The sequence below is a fragment of the Rhinolophus sinicus genome, linkage group LG11 (assembly GCF_036562045.2).
Source record: "Rhinolophus sinicus isolate RSC01 linkage group LG11, ASM3656204v1, whole genome shotgun sequence".
Lineage (NCBI taxonomy): Eukaryota > Metazoa > Chordata > Mammalia > Chiroptera > Rhinolophidae > Rhinolophus > Rhinolophus sinicus.
Window position 1 is genome coordinate 16,591,423 of NC_133760.1, and position 15,010 is coordinate 16,606,432.

Here is a 15,010-nt window from a genome sequence, read left to right on the forward strand (position 1 = left end):
AACCCAAATCAAACAGACATTTTAAACACTTTTGCTTGTTTGGAGTTAAATGAAATGAAAGAAGTTTGTAGTAGAATAAATGGCTGGTCCAAATGGAGGGAGACAAATTGTAAACAGAGCTGAAGTAGAAATTATTATTTGCCTGAGCTAATTTTAATTTTTCTCTCTCTTTTCAGAATACACACAGTACTGCTCTGGACACGCCTTTATTGGATTTAATACACAGCGCTCGTCAACATTGACTTTCAGCTATGGACTCGGTAAATATTTTATTGCATTACTTCTCATCAGTTTGTGTTTATTTTCATTGGTTTGTAAAAAGGAGTATCAAACGAATGCTTCAGTCTTCAAGTGGTTTTCTTGGGCTTCATAGTTTGGTTACGTGTTTTGAATTTTGTTCTGGATTTCACTTAGATGAGGGTGTTTCAGAGCGGTGGTCGGTAGTGAGCTGTGTGGGGTTAATAAACAGCCCCCCTGAAGTCCCAGTGAGGAAACCTGCAGAAAAATTAAACAAGCTGGTAGCTGGGCCACTGAAGGAAGTTGTTTCTTCTCAACTTCCTTTCTCTTATTCGCTCTATCGCCAGGTAGTCTGGAGACCCCGGGTCCCTGTGCTCACTTGCTGTGGGTGTGCTGTGCTCTCTGCATCTTGCATTAATACTTTGCATGAAGGAGAGTTTCTCTATTCTGAGAATTGTCACTGGTCCTCTGGGGAAGCGTTAGGCCTGGCTCTGTGCTCTAGTCTGGTGGCCTGCGTGTCAGGGCAGTGAGGCACTGCCGGGTAGTCTCGGGAGCCACTCCATGGTGTCCCTGGACGTTTGAGGCAGTGTGTGTGGCTGGTGGGTAAGGACTGGCATGTTTTGCTAGGTTGCCCTGACTCCTTGCTTCCTCCTGGAATTACTGACAAATTTTTTGAGAGGAGGTACAGCTGTTTCCTTAAAGACTCTGGTCTCAGGTTTGACCGAGCACCTGTTGCTCCAGGACAAAGCCCTCCCTTGGGAGACGCATTGCATTGGCATACACTTGATTTCCTCTGATATGTGGATTGATAACAGTTGGAAAGGAAACGCTTGGCTCATTTTAGTTTTTCATACCGTAGCCAAGTATTAGTGTTTTAAAGCAAACAGTCCAAACGTGTGTTATCTACTTTGTGGTGGTGTTGTTCCTAACAGACATGAAAGAAACCTTTCCTGCTACTTTCGTGATGTATCGTCGTCGTCATCTTTTTTTTAATTAAAGTTTATTGGGGTAACAATTGTTAGTAAAGATACATAGATTTCATGTGTACAATTCTGTATTACATCATCTATATATCACATTGTGTGTTCATCATCCAGAGTCAGTTCTCTTTCCATCACCATAGATTGGAGTGATGTGGCTTCTTAATCTAACAGAACCGTCCTCTATCGCAGCCATCATTGAATCGGGCCCCTTTGAAATGCACCTGGCTGGTCTTGTTGACTTGACTGAAGTATTTTCTTGGAAATGGGGATAAGGTTCGATGGAAAAGAGATCTGAGGTGTCCCTGACAGTAGGCCTAGACTTGTTTTCTCTAAATCTGCGGGATGATTAATAGTTAGCCTGGCCAGTAGGGGTGTTGTGAACAGGTGGGATGGTGGTGGGCTTTGTGGCAGCCGGGCAGTGCTTCCCGGGTTGTGAATGTGGGCTCAGCTTGGTTGTCATAATAGTGGGGCAGCCACTAGAGACTAGGTCCAGGGGAGACCCACGTCTGGGAGACCAAGCTCTGCCTGTTTTGAGGAACTGGAATATTATTCTTAATTTATAACAAGGAAAAACAAACTGCTGCTTAAGTTAGGTTTTTCTTAAGGATATGGTGATACCTGATTAAAAGAAAACAATTAACAGCAACTGTTCGCTGACAGTCTTTGGTTGGCTCAGTGTCTGGTGGATTGACAGCAGTGGATGTGTTAATGGTTAAAAGGCTTTCTAACATTTGAAGGGTTGGCTTTTTTGACCATACCACAGTATTAATTCAAGGTTTCTAATGCCATTTATCACTTTAATTAACCATAAATATTCAGTTAATAGTGATTATGATAGTCTTTCCAAAAAATCAACCGTGTTTGTATTGACTGAAGCTGAAGGTTCTTATTAACATGAGGTGCTGCTGTGACTGCCCAGCAGCCAGGTCTCCTCCTGGGTCAGTGGCCTGAATGTACGAGAGCAGGGCCAGGGCTGGGCTGCAGCGGTGTAAGCGGCTTACTGACGGCTGCCCTCCTTTACCTTTCTTGGCATCAGAAGGCAGATTTTTAAAAATAGAATTATTTTGTAGGCTCTCTAATAATTTTTTATTTTATTTTTCACTGTTTCTAATTTTCATTTTGACAACCTAATATAGAATATGAGCCATTTAGATCAGATTAAAATGACTTTTCTGACAGAGATGGGCTTGTTAAAGCTCCTTTAGTGTTTACTGCTATGCTCTCGTCTCCCACTTGGGTAGCATTTAGGGTCCTAGTTTAGGTGGATTCTGAGTTGGTCCTGTCCTGTTACTCCAGGCGTGGCGGCGTTTACAGGGGTGTGTGGTGACCTTGGGCCCACGTCATCAACCCTGTGAGCCATGGTTCCTCCCCTGTGAGGTGGCAATGGTGATACCTAACTTTAAGGTTTCTTTAGAGGTTAAGTGACACTGTTTATGGAAACAGAATTCCACGAAAATAAAAGCTTTAAACTAATTAGATTTAGATTTTTTTTTTAAAAACACCTTTCTATAGCATGAAACTCCAGTTTCAGCTGATGGCTTGTGTAATTCACTTTAACATCTTTCTTGGTAAAACAGGAGGGTCAAAGCCTTTCCAGAGAAGTGATGGGATTGAAATGGTTTTTGGTGGCACACGTTCCTCCAGGTTTAGACGAGTGTATAGATACGACAGAGTGAGTGAGCCTCCGGCTGCTCATGAGAGTTCTTTCCAGCACTGACCAGCCTCCTAGGCGGCATATGAAAGTTACATTCACACTTAACTGTCAATCAGGGTTTTTGCAGTATGTACCCAAAACAATATGGTTTATGAAAATGGACCTGTTATAATTATAAAGGCAGTCTTGTTTATATGAATGGAGGCCACCTTTTATATAAACATTTAATGGTTTATATTTCCAATTGAACACCTATATTTAAAATAGAAAAGTGATCACTTTTTGACTTGCTGAAATGTTGGAACTTGCGAGGCACGCAGAAGAGTGCTGTGTACAGTCTCAGGGTTTCTGGGTGCAGCGCTGAGCCCGAACAGGCTGCGCTTACTGTAGAGAGGTGAGCAACACTGGTGCTCGGCCTGCGTCCCAGACAGCTTGGCGGGACTGGGAGGCTTGTTAGCAGCAGAAGCAGGTCCTCTTCTGCCTGCTGGTCACGTGCTGATCCCGGGGGTGGGGTGTGCGTGTAGGGTCCTCTGAGCAGCGAGGTTGGAGGGAGCGGGGCGTGCAGGAGGGGTCCTGACAGGGAATGCCTTCCCATGTGGTGCTGAGGCGCAGAGAGAAGCTCTTCCTAGGCAGGGCCCTCTGCTCCCCGTGTGCACGGGAGGACTGGCGATTTTTCCTGACCTGCCACCCGCCGAGTGCCTTCCTGGCCAGGGCACACGTGGTTGCGGTGGCCTATGCAGCGGGCAGGGTTGTAAGGAATGTGTACCACTGTGTCCTAATGCTAATTCACTTGCCTTTCTAACAAAGAGGTGTTTTTGTTTTTGTTTTTGATTCAAAAATAGATAAAACACACTGCCTCATTTTCAAAGAAATATGCATAACTAATTATGCCAATATAATTTACTGAATTTTTTAGTATAATGAATTTTTATTGTAATTTTAGGGTTCTGGGGAATATTTTTGGCTAGGTTCCTTTAAACCTTATAAAGTACAGAATGTTAGATATCATTTAAATTAGATTTCAGTAAATGCATATTTTTTTTGTTAATATAAAAGTTGGCAATTGTATTCAAACACTTTTCCCCAGAAGCTCTTGCTCCCCCAGCCGAGCCCTTGTTAATTGGTAGAACTTTGGTCCTCTTGCTCCAAGACATTTGAATTGCTGGAGAATTCACGTGCCGGGGAGAGGGTTTGGAAAGTAGGCGGATGAGAGCAGAAGAGGAGCCCGGTCCCAGCAGAGGTGGCTGTGCACGTGCTGTGAGTTCTGGCTGTTTGGCTCTGTTCTTGCCCTCTGGATGTTTCTGGCTGGAATGGGCCTCTGGGTTCTGCGACCCCAACTGCACGGGGAAGGATGGCATGTAGAGATACCTGCTTGGGACTGAGAAGGATTTGTGGACTGTTTGTAATCCCTTATTCGTTGGTTATAATATCGCTATTATTTTTCTTCCGCTGCTAACTACAGGGATTCTCATAGAGCCAGTGTTTGTTTTATATTTTAACACCATCAAATTGTAAAGCTGGCTGAAGGGATTTCCTCCATGTTTTGTATTTGAGGGTGAAGAGATTTGCCTGTACCCTGGCTTATAGTACATGCTCCGTAAGTTCTGTTAAAACTGAGCTGAACTTACCTGCTGGAACAAACCGGAGAACCACATCCGTCCTTCCTGTGGTCCTTGCTGAACATAACTCAGGGAGGGAGCCTCTGCGCAGCTGAACTTTGCTGCAGTGTGTTCCGTGTGCAGCCCACGAGATCTCAGTGGGAGGAAGACGGCGACAGGAGGGGGGCTGTGTGACAGTGTGGCTACGTCTGGGGGTGGCCCGAACAGTCATGAGGCACCTTCAGGATGGGCCTGCTGAGAATTGTAGTCTCCTCTCCACTCTAGAATAGGTGTCTTGATTGTTGTTTGTATTGCCTATTGGGAGAAAGGATTTAGGATATTCTTAGTGTCCAAAAAAGGGTGGTGGTGGGCTTTTTCGTGCCCTGTTAGGAATGCGAGGGTGCGTGTGTGATCCAGCCAAACCTGTCTGCACCGTCTCCTAGTACATGCCACTGTGGTTCCCTGCAGCTGTGTGAGGGATACTAAAGATGGAGCTGAGTGCTGACCAGAGTAGCACGTTTGAAAGACAAGAGAGCATGACATTGGTCCAGTCCCTGGGCCTGTAATAGTACCAGGCAGTGCCAGAGGTTGGAGAGGGCAGGGTCTGCACGGTATGGCCCTGGATGTGTGCACGTCATTGGCTGCAGTGCCAGCACGGAGTCCTGAGCTTTGGGCCAGGCGACTACTACCCCTGCCGCCCTGCCTCTGCATCGTGCTAGAAAGAAACCGAGTGTGGAGGCCGGGGGACCAGAACAAGTTGACTTTGGCAGTGGGAACTGCCAGGTGTTGGCTTGCGGCGTGACCTAGTATGTAAGGCTCTGCTTCGAAGCACATGTGCACACACACATTTTTTTTCTCGCCACTGACCTCTCTGTGTTTTCCTTGACAGCCCCCGCCCCCCACGCCTTTCTGTTTAAGCTCAGAGTCTGCCCTAGGCCAGAGGTGAAGCTCCTGTGGGCTTAGAGGGCTCTTTGCCTGAGCAAGAATAGGAAAGGAGGTAAAGGAAGGAAATAAGAAGGGGTTCTTTAGAAACCAAATGACACTTTTCTTTGCAGGCTTTAGACTTTATTGACCTTTTGTTAATGGATAGTTTGTTTAGTGGAAGAAAACCCTGGGGCCCTCATCCATCTCTGAGGAAGGTAGCAGCCACTGTTTGGATCCTGGGTATTTTCGGAGGGCAGAAGGGCAAGGGCAGAGCCAGGGGCGTGCATCGAGGGCAGTGTTTTCCCTCAGCGCCTGGTCTCTCTGGGAGCAGATGCTCGGTTGATGGTGGCCTCAGCTGGGCAGGGCGTCTTGCATCTGGTATGTTGGCCTAGATTCATTCCCACCACCACCACACCATCTTCTTGTTTCTTGAACTGTACTTTCATTTTTAAAAAATTATTTATTTTTTACAGTTACAGTTGACATTCAGTATTATTTTATATTAGTCTCAGGTGTACAGCACAGCGGTTAGACATTTATATGATTTACGCAGTGATCCCCCCCATTAGTCTAGTACCCACCTGGCACTATACATAGTTGTTACAGCATTACTGACGGTGGATGCTGTGCGTTACTCCCCGTGACTATTTTGTAACTAGCAATTTGTATTTCTTCATCCCTTCACCTTTGTCACCTACCCCAACCCCCTCCCTTCCACCACCATCTTTTGTGAATCTTCTCTGTGCATTTTCTCCATCTCCTGGATGACGTCAGCCTCTGTTTGAAATTTATTCTTGTTCATTTTTTTGTTAGTGGGAACCAGAGTTCTAAAGATTTCATCCTAGTGGCCGACCAGATGCCACCTTTAGAGACAGATTACCTCATGAGAATGTCACGTGATGCTCGCGTGACTGTACCCACACAATTGAATTTCACAATGTGCCTATCTTATGTTAAATTCTGCCCTGTAGCAGAATAGCAAACAATGTTATAAAGTTAGATTGAAATTGAGAATTGAGCTGAAAGATGCCAATTTAGATGTGACCCGATTTTTTTTTAACCCTACAAAAATCCTAGGATATTTTAGCATGGTAATACCGCATTTTAAACTTCGGTGTTATAATTAAAACTTCCATTACCAATTTTCCTGTTCTTTTGAAATGTTTACTGTCTTACTCACCTTTACCCCTCACCCTTTACCCACATTAATTTCGTACTGGCAGTGGGCAGAGTAGTGACTTAAGAAAGGATCCGTAGGACACTGGCTGCAGCATCAGGAGAAGGGAAGGAGACAAAGTGTCTACGGGTGGGTCTCAAACAGAATTGTTTGTCAGTTGGTGCTGGAGCCTGTGGAAGTTGGGCTTTATTGCAGCCCAGAGACTGGTCTCTCTACCATCTCAGAGACGGACTCTGGGCCTTTGAGTCCTGGGAAGACAGACTGGGGGGAGACAAAGGCTTACCATCCAGCCTGAGGTGGCACAGCTGAAGAAACCCTATTTTGAGCATTTTTTTTTTTTTTAAGTAGGGAAAGCTGTAAGCAGGTATGTAGAGCTCATCTAACCTCCTTAAACTAAAACCTCACTTTAAAAAAATCCCTTTTCTTTGTGTTTGAGGCTCTTCTGTTTAAGTTGCCTTACCAGCCCTGCAGGCCACCTGTCTGGCATTCTTCACCTGGTGACTGCCAGGTTCTCCTAGTAGGTTTCTTTCTGCCCAAAGAGTCTTTCCTTGGGACCACCTCACTGGAGGCTGGGTGGTCAGGGCTTTTGTGTTTCTCGCAGCCCGCCTGTGCTCACCCACCCTTGGGAGAAATCCCACTCAAAACTGTCTGCTGATTTGTATCTTCCCATTAACTCAGGGTCTGCAGGTGAGGCACGTGCTCCCCAGACACCTTCACTATGGCCTTCCTCTTTTCCCTACTAAACCCAAGAAAATAGATAGCATTTTCCACATTTTTATTGTAAGAGTACCTTAATTTAAAAAATACTGTCTTGCTAAAACTGCTAATTGCCATCTGAGCCTTCAGCGAGTTATAATCTGTTTGCTGGTGGAGAGTCTTGCCTTGATGCTGATGGCTGCTGAAAGGTCAGGGTGGTGGTTGCTGAAGGTTGGGGTGGCTGTGGCAATTTCTTAAAGTAAGACAACCGTGAAGTTTGCCGCAGTGATCGAGTCTTCTCTCATGAATGGTATCTTTGTAGCGTCTGATGCTCTTTGACAGCATTTTGCCCAGAGGTAAGATGGAGACACTTTCCAGTTGGAGTCAGTCCTCGCAAACCCTGCTGCTGCTTGATCAACTAGGTGTATGTAATACTTGAAATCCTTTTTGTCGTTGCAGCAATCTTCACAGCAACAGTAACATCAAAGATCACTGATCACAGATCCCCACGACAAACATAATAATCATTAAAATGTTTGAAATATTGCAAGAATTACCAAAATGTGACACAGGGATATGAAGTGAACAGATGCTGTTGGAAAAATGGCACCGATAGACTTATTGATGTAAGGTTGCCACAAGCCTTCAGTTTGTAAAAAAAAATGCAACATCTGCGAAGTGCAATAAAATGAAGTATGCTTGGAAAAGAAACCTGGGTCTGCTGCTCTTGGGTTGATGGTGAAGCCCGTTTTCTAAAGGCCTTGTACCTGCCATCCTTTTCCTTCTCTGTTGTCCAGGGAACTAGCTCTTGATTCTGGTCTTTTCTGCCTAGTCAGGCCGCTTACTTACACAGTTGACCTTTTTACACTTTTTTCTTGTCTCTGTTTATACCGCAGCCTGAGACTTAAGTAAACTTGGAAGGGTTGCTGCAGCGGTGGTTTGTTTAATTTACATAACGCAGCCCATGTCCTGAGGGCATAGTCTTGTCTGGCCTTACCCTGGAGCCCGCTGCCCCAGGAGAACCGGTAAAGCCCAGAGGTGGTGGAAAGGAATCCCGAAGGCAGAAGCTGGTGTGAGCTTTCCCAGATGGTGACTCACTCAGCCTTAGTTTGCTGACTGACTGTGTAGCACACCCACTGCTCTTCACACAGTGCAGCCGCCTCAGAGTCCTTCCGCTGTGGCCTCTTTCCTCATCTGTGGTCACGTGTGTGCCAGTGGCTTCCTGCCCAAGGTCGGCTTTAGAGGGGGCAGTAGTGCTGCTCGCACCTGTCGCTCAGGAGGCCCGCCATGCGTTCCCGCTGTTATCGGCATCCCCATGCTTGACCTGTAGTTTATTAGTCGGAGCCTTTTCCCCCCAAGTTAAGTGGAAGGTGGAGTTTTGTTTATGAAAGAAGGAATTCATTTCTTTGCTCTGATGTGTTGTCCAGTGGCCCTGCCACTGGTGAGGTGGGCGCTTTTGCCCTGGGGTTGGGGCAGTACCAGAGGGAAACATACTGAGCTGGTCAGCTCTGCTGGGCTTCCTGACCTTCATGTTTGTTCCCTTTCTTGAAGCCTCTGTGACCACATTATCTCCTATCAATTAGACTTTTCCCATCTGCTCTCTTTGGTCCTTTCCTAATGTACTGACACTTGTCAGGGTTCCCTTGGAGGCCCTGTCCTTTCAGACTGCATTCTGTTCTCCCTCCGAGTCCTCCACCCCTTCCTGCGTCTACTCTTGCCTCCCGGAGGGCATCCGCCTGTTGGTGGAGTGGACCACCATGGAGCGCATTTTGTTCTGTGTCGTCGGCTGCTTACGGATGCAGCGCTGGGGAGCTCCAGCCAAGCACTTGGGCCTGGCTTTTTAAAAGAAGTCTTGGCCCTTAGTCCTTCATCCTGGCAGATGTCTAGTGAACTCTGCATCTGTTCCTGCCTCTGTGCTGCCCTTTGTTTTCCATCCCGCTAAGACCCTAAGTACTAAGGGCTCATCTGTCTTCCTCACCGCAGTGTCCTGTTTCCATGGCCTATGACGTTCCTTCATCCTTCATGTTCCCCTCGGGGCTGTGAGCTTCAGGCTCTCCTCTAGGATTGTCACATTGGGCTTTTTGTAATTAGGCCCACCCTTCCCCCGTGGGGAGTGATGGGGAGGCAGTGCTCTCTGGTGGTGTGAAGCGTGTGTCCCTGTCACTGTGTGTAGGCCTGGGGACATTTCTGTGCGTTGGTGGGAGTTGTGGGCATAAAATACGCCTGACCGTTACGCACGTGCTCAGCCCAGAGTAACTGGGTCTCAAGGGCTTCCAGCTCCCAGCACTCACCCCTTGCTATGGTTCTATAATTAAGAAACAGAAAGCCAAGTGTTAAGTGGGTTTAGGTCCTTGGTGATTTTCTGGCAGAAGTTTTGCTGGAGAACAGTTGGGATTCACTGTGATGCATCCAGTATGTTGGTGAGTGCTGGGAGAAAACGCGAGGCGTTAGAGCCCTGCGTGTCCCAGGGGCCTGGGTAAGTCCTCAGGACACGAGTTCCAGTAGCGCGTTTCCCACGCGGAGCTGTAAGTGCACACTAGCCATGAACAGAGTCAAGTCTGTCCCAGGAAGCAGGCTAGAAAAGTGATTTTGTGAAGAGAGGCTCCTGTAAATAGTTGTTGTGCAAATGTGTACAACAAAATATTTTTCCTTCCCTTTATTACCCAGGTAGGACATCTGTTATAAGCTAGTGAAAATTATTTGAGAGCGCAGATTCGGGGGTGGGGGTGGGGGGGACTACTCTGAAACTTATTCAGAAATAACCATAGAGAAATATTAAAGGAGAGAAGTTTTTGTTGGGTCCCCCGCACTTACACCCCCTCTTTTGCCCCAGCAGTCTCCGCAGGTTAATCTGGTGGGTGGTTGTGTAGGGAGAACATGTGATGGTAGCCTTGGGCCATGGTCTTGACAGTGACGGGGTAGGGGGTACAGACAGGAGAAACTGTTAAATGTTTCTTTTTGGAAGTCTGATTTCAGTTTTACTTAAAACACAGTGTGTTTATGGTGGTCTGTGGTTACCCATCTATTGCTAACGGGTTCACATTACCCACTCCAGAGAAAATAACGTCAGCAGTGTATTTACGTGACGGCCTCCTTACTGGGGAACATTTTGAAAACCAAATCTCCATGTGAATACATGGAGTCTTGGATCCTCAGAACAGCCCTGTGAGGTCGAGAGAGGAGAGCACAGGATTGGCCTCTGAACTCTTAAAAACACGCCCCTCTGGGGTGCAGTATCCAGTAATGATCAGTGTCTCCCACTCAGGATTCAGCATAGTGACTGGATGTGTGTCCTCTCCTGGCAGGGGCCTGACCCAGCCTGGGGCCTCGGGGCCATAGCAGCTTTAGGACTGAGCATTGCCATCTTGTAGGGCAACTCTTCCTTCTCTTCTCTTTTGCACCAGACCCTTGAAACTGATGCTACATTTTTTGAAGGATCCTAGAAGAACAAAATAACACTTTCTGGCTATTAATCCTTTAAAAGCAGAGGAAAGTTTTATATGGGAGCCATAACAGGTTTCTACATTTTTTAAGTGTTTTCAGTGAAGGCAGTGTTTTCTTTGCATTTGGCTCCCTTCCCATAGTTCCATTTTCTTTAGTTACGGAGGTTGGTATTCTCAGAGGCTTTTGCTCAGGATTTGTGCCTGGGTGGAGGCGTCGGAAGAGAACTCACTGGGCCCCTGGCTCCCTCACTCCAGCCTCAGGGCTTGTTGGCAACCTTCCACCTGAGAGGCATGTACGACGCTGTGTGTAGACTGTGGACTTCTAAGAGAACTCCTTTCCTTAAATAAACTTGTCCCCTCAGTAATGCCTGGCTCACAGCTTACTCAGTTTGCTCTAAGAGCTGCCCCTTGTTTTAAGTTCTAGTTGTACTGGGGCCATGCTTTGGCTCTTGTGCTGTCTGTGCCATTATCTTATCGTTGTGTTCCTGTCTGTGCCCTGGGACACAGACACGCTCCAGATCCCTCCCGGAGAGGCTGCCTGGTGGTCTCTGTGTTTTTTAAGCCCCCATTACTGCCTAATCCTGGTTGAACGTGTTAAAGTCATTCTCTGTGGGTTTCCTGGGGTTGTCGTAAGTTACAGAGCCCTTGGCCTCAGTTTACCTATGAACTTCAGTTTATCGGCTTCTCCCAAGCTGGCTCTCCCACACTGAGCCTGGCTCCCCCAAACAGCACAGACCCTCCAGGAAGCGAAGCTGGTAGCGATATGGCCTCAGACTTGGTTTAGACAGGCTCTGAGATCTTGTAGGGTCACACCAGACCAGTCAGGAGCGGGCCACACAGCAATTGTTGAAAGCCTCTTTGGGAGTGGTCTGAGCCGGCACGTGTCAGACGTTTCAGGCCCTTAGAAGTGTGGGCTCTACCTGTCAGTCGGGAATTTCTTTGAAGTGTTTTACCTGAAAAGTTGAGGAACATTTCATATTGTGTAGTTCATAGTATCTCTGTATATTGAGTGTGAAGGTCCCATTTCAGGTTACTTACTGTCCAGGTCATCGGGGTGACCTTCTGGGTCAGTGCCCAGTTAGAGACCATGGGGTCGAGGCCTCAGGCTACCTCTCCAAACATGATTCGGAGGCAAGAGAAGGTTCAGTCGGATGGTTACTGGGGACGGTGCTTTGCATTTCTGTTTTATGCCTCAGCATGTTTTCTGCCTCTCCCATGTCCCCCCAATCACTTCAGGAAATGTCAGCTTCTCCAAAGAACCTTGAGTAACCCCCTTTCTCATATCACTTCATTGCTTCTGCACCTTCTTCCCCTGTAACCTCAGTTCTTGAGGCCCGTTTCAATCATGCTCTTGCTTGGGGCCTTCAGAGTTCACGAAATCTGTTTGTTCCGAATTGTCCATGTAAGACAGATCAGAAATAACTTTTTGCTTATTTTTGGGTGGTTGTGGGTGGATAGAGTCTGGGGTAGAAACAGGATTTGGGGTTAGGGAATAGAACTACTACCAACAGTGAGTTCTGAAGAGTCTTTACTCCTCCACAGTTTTCAGGGGAATCAGTTCAGACGTCTGCCCAGCAACTGAAAGGAGCATTCAATTTCAGGTACCTGATTGTGGCTTGTTAAGGTTAAGAGTGTATGGTTAGAAATTAATATCAGTAAGGTAACCCCCATGTTTTCTAGAAAGAGCTGGTTACAATAAAGTGTAGGTATCCAAACATAATGGCCATACCCTTGCTTGCTTTTGTTGAAAGCGCAGTTCTTTTGCGTAGTGAACTGTAGAAATCTTATCTTTATTCTAAGAGTTATGCTTGTCAGTATCTTTTAGAAAAATAAGGGTTTCTTCTTCCTATTATTATTTCTAAATTTAAACCAAGTTTACTTTAAAAAAATTTTTTTAAATTGGGGAATATTGGGGAACAGTGTATTTCTCCAGGGCCCATCAGCTCCAATTCGTTGTCCTTAAATCTAGTTGCAGGGGGCGCAGCTCACTGGCCCATGTGGGAATCCAACCCGCAACCCTGTTGTTCAGAGCTAACCAACTGAGCCATCCGGCCGTCCCTAGGGCTTCCTATTATTGAAGTAGTTTATGCACATTGAACAAAACGTAAGTATCAGTTTGCCGTGGCTGCTGTAACAGTCTCACACACTGGGCAGCTCCAACAGCAGAAATGTATTCTCCCACAGTCCCTGAGGCCAGAAGTCCGAGACCAAGGTGCTGGCAGGGCTGGTTCCTTCTGGGGCTGTGAGGCAGAGTCTGCCCAGGCCTCTCTCCCCACTCCTGCTGGTTTGCTGGCAATCTTTGGTGCTCCCTGGCTTGTAGAAGCATCATCCCATCTCTGCCTCCATCTTCACATGGCGTCCTCCCTGTGTGCGTCTGTCCGTGTCCAAATTTCCCCCTTTCCTAAGGAAACATGTTATATTGGGTTAGGACCCACCCTAAGGATCTCTTGTGACTTATATCTGCGATGACCCTATTTCCAAGTAAGGCCACATTATGAGATACTTGGGGGTTAGGATCCCAAAATATATTTTTTGGGGGACGGACACAGTTTAGTAACAGTATATAAAGTTAAATATAAAGAAAAAACTGAAAATCATGTATAATCTCACCACTCAAAGGTAAACATCTAAATTAAAAATTTTTAATATGTTACATATTTCTCACAAAATAGGGATCACACTGTACATAAAGTCTCATACTCTGCATTTTAAAATTTAGCATTAATTTCCCATGACATTAATCTTCAAAACATGACTTTCAATGGCTTTAAAAATCTAGAGAGAAATCTGTAATGTGACTGATAAAATTTTAATTTTTGCATTTTCTGGAGAAGGGACCTTGTCCACTTGCACCTCGGTTTCCTTTCCACCTTAGTGGGGGTATGAAAGGCTTCAGTGCAGTTAGCAGGTGCTTTATGAGGTTCGGCAGAGGTCCCACGAACTTGTCTGTGAACCTGAGGAGGTCAGAGACCGTGTGAACAGCAGGTGTGGAGGTCGGAGGGGCTTTATGAGGTGGGGTGCTGGACAGCCGGCTGGGTGGGGGGCCAGGTACAAGTGTTGGCCTGGCTGTTCAGGCCTGACAAAGGATTATCTTTGTTATGTAAATCAGGCATTCTGTTCCTAGGGGCCCTCTCCCAGGGACCTCAGTTCTCCCTGGGAACTGGCCCGGCCCTGGGAGCCTGTCCTGCTGCACATTGTGTTTTTCTGGCAGGAGGGTCACTTTTTTTTTAAACAGACTATTTTTTTTTTTTTTGAGTAGTTTTAGGGTCACAGCAAAATTAAGCAAAAGATACAGAGAATTCTCATATACACCCTCCCCAAGCCTCCCCGTTACCAGCACCCTCCACCAGAGTGGTACATGTTTTTATTACGTGTAGAATCGACGATGAACCTATATTGACACGTCATCATTACCCAAAGTCCACAGTTTACGTGAAGGTTCACTCTTGTGCTGTGTTGTGCCCACAGTTCTGAGAACCCTGGACTGTGACAGGAGGACATTGCTCAGGAAAGATGCAGCTCTCGGTTCAGGGAACACGGGAAACACCTTGTGTAGAAACCATTCCCACAGCATTCAGACGCTGCAAAGTTGGTGATGGGAGAGGGAGAAGGACGGCCTTCGGCTGTACGCTCCCTGGGGTCTCTGAGGGGTCCGCACTCCCAGTCTGAAGACGGTGCGACACCCTCGCTGGGATTCCTCAGGGAGGGTACGCCACTGTATCCAGCCAACGTGCCTTTCTCCGCACCACTTAATTTTTTTTTCAGAGACCAGTAATTCTTAACCTGGGTTTAGAGCACTTAGTGTATTGGGGTCTTTAGCTATTTCAAAATGTCCTCAGATTCTCCAAACACAATATAATTTTATTCACTAACTCAAACTGGTCATTTTTGAGAGTAAGCTCTGCACGCTGATTCAGCAACAGGATTGCTGCGTAGTGCCACCCCCATCCTGTCCACGGCAGAATCCCGTCCAGCAGAGCACCCGTCCAGGCGAGGATTGTGTCCCGGCTGGTTGCCAGCGTGGGATGGCTTGGACCCAGTGCATCAGCCTGTCCTGCAGCCTGCCCTCGAGGCCTTCATTCTTGTCTGTAAGTGAGGAGACCCCTGCAGGCCATGCATCTGGGTTCTTTTCATCTTGACATTCAGAGGATAGTACTGGGTCTGGTCTGTAAAAGGACGCTGTAAAATGAGAAATAGTGTGCCTTATTTATGCAAGAGGCCCCTGTGCCTTGGGCTGAGGCATGACAAAGTCCCGGTCATGCCTCAGCCCAAGGCACAGGGGCCTCTTACATACCTTG

At 46.8% G+C, this 15,010-nt stretch overlaps 1 protein-coding gene across 4 annotated transcripts in view; it reads left to right on the forward strand.

The window, feature by feature from the left end:
* The window catches only part of ANKRD11 (ankyrin repeat domain containing 11), a 189,847-nt gene that overhangs the window by 62,994 nt on the left and 111,843 nt on the right, over positions 1-15,010 (forward strand). For all 4 annotated transcript variants that reach the window (XM_074314446.1, XM_074314445.1, XM_074314447.1 and 1 more), the window contains exon 2: positions 177-260. The gene's annotated coding sequence lies outside the window, so the exon portion shown is untranslated. The remainder of the gene's footprint in view (positions 1-176; positions 261-15,010) is intronic.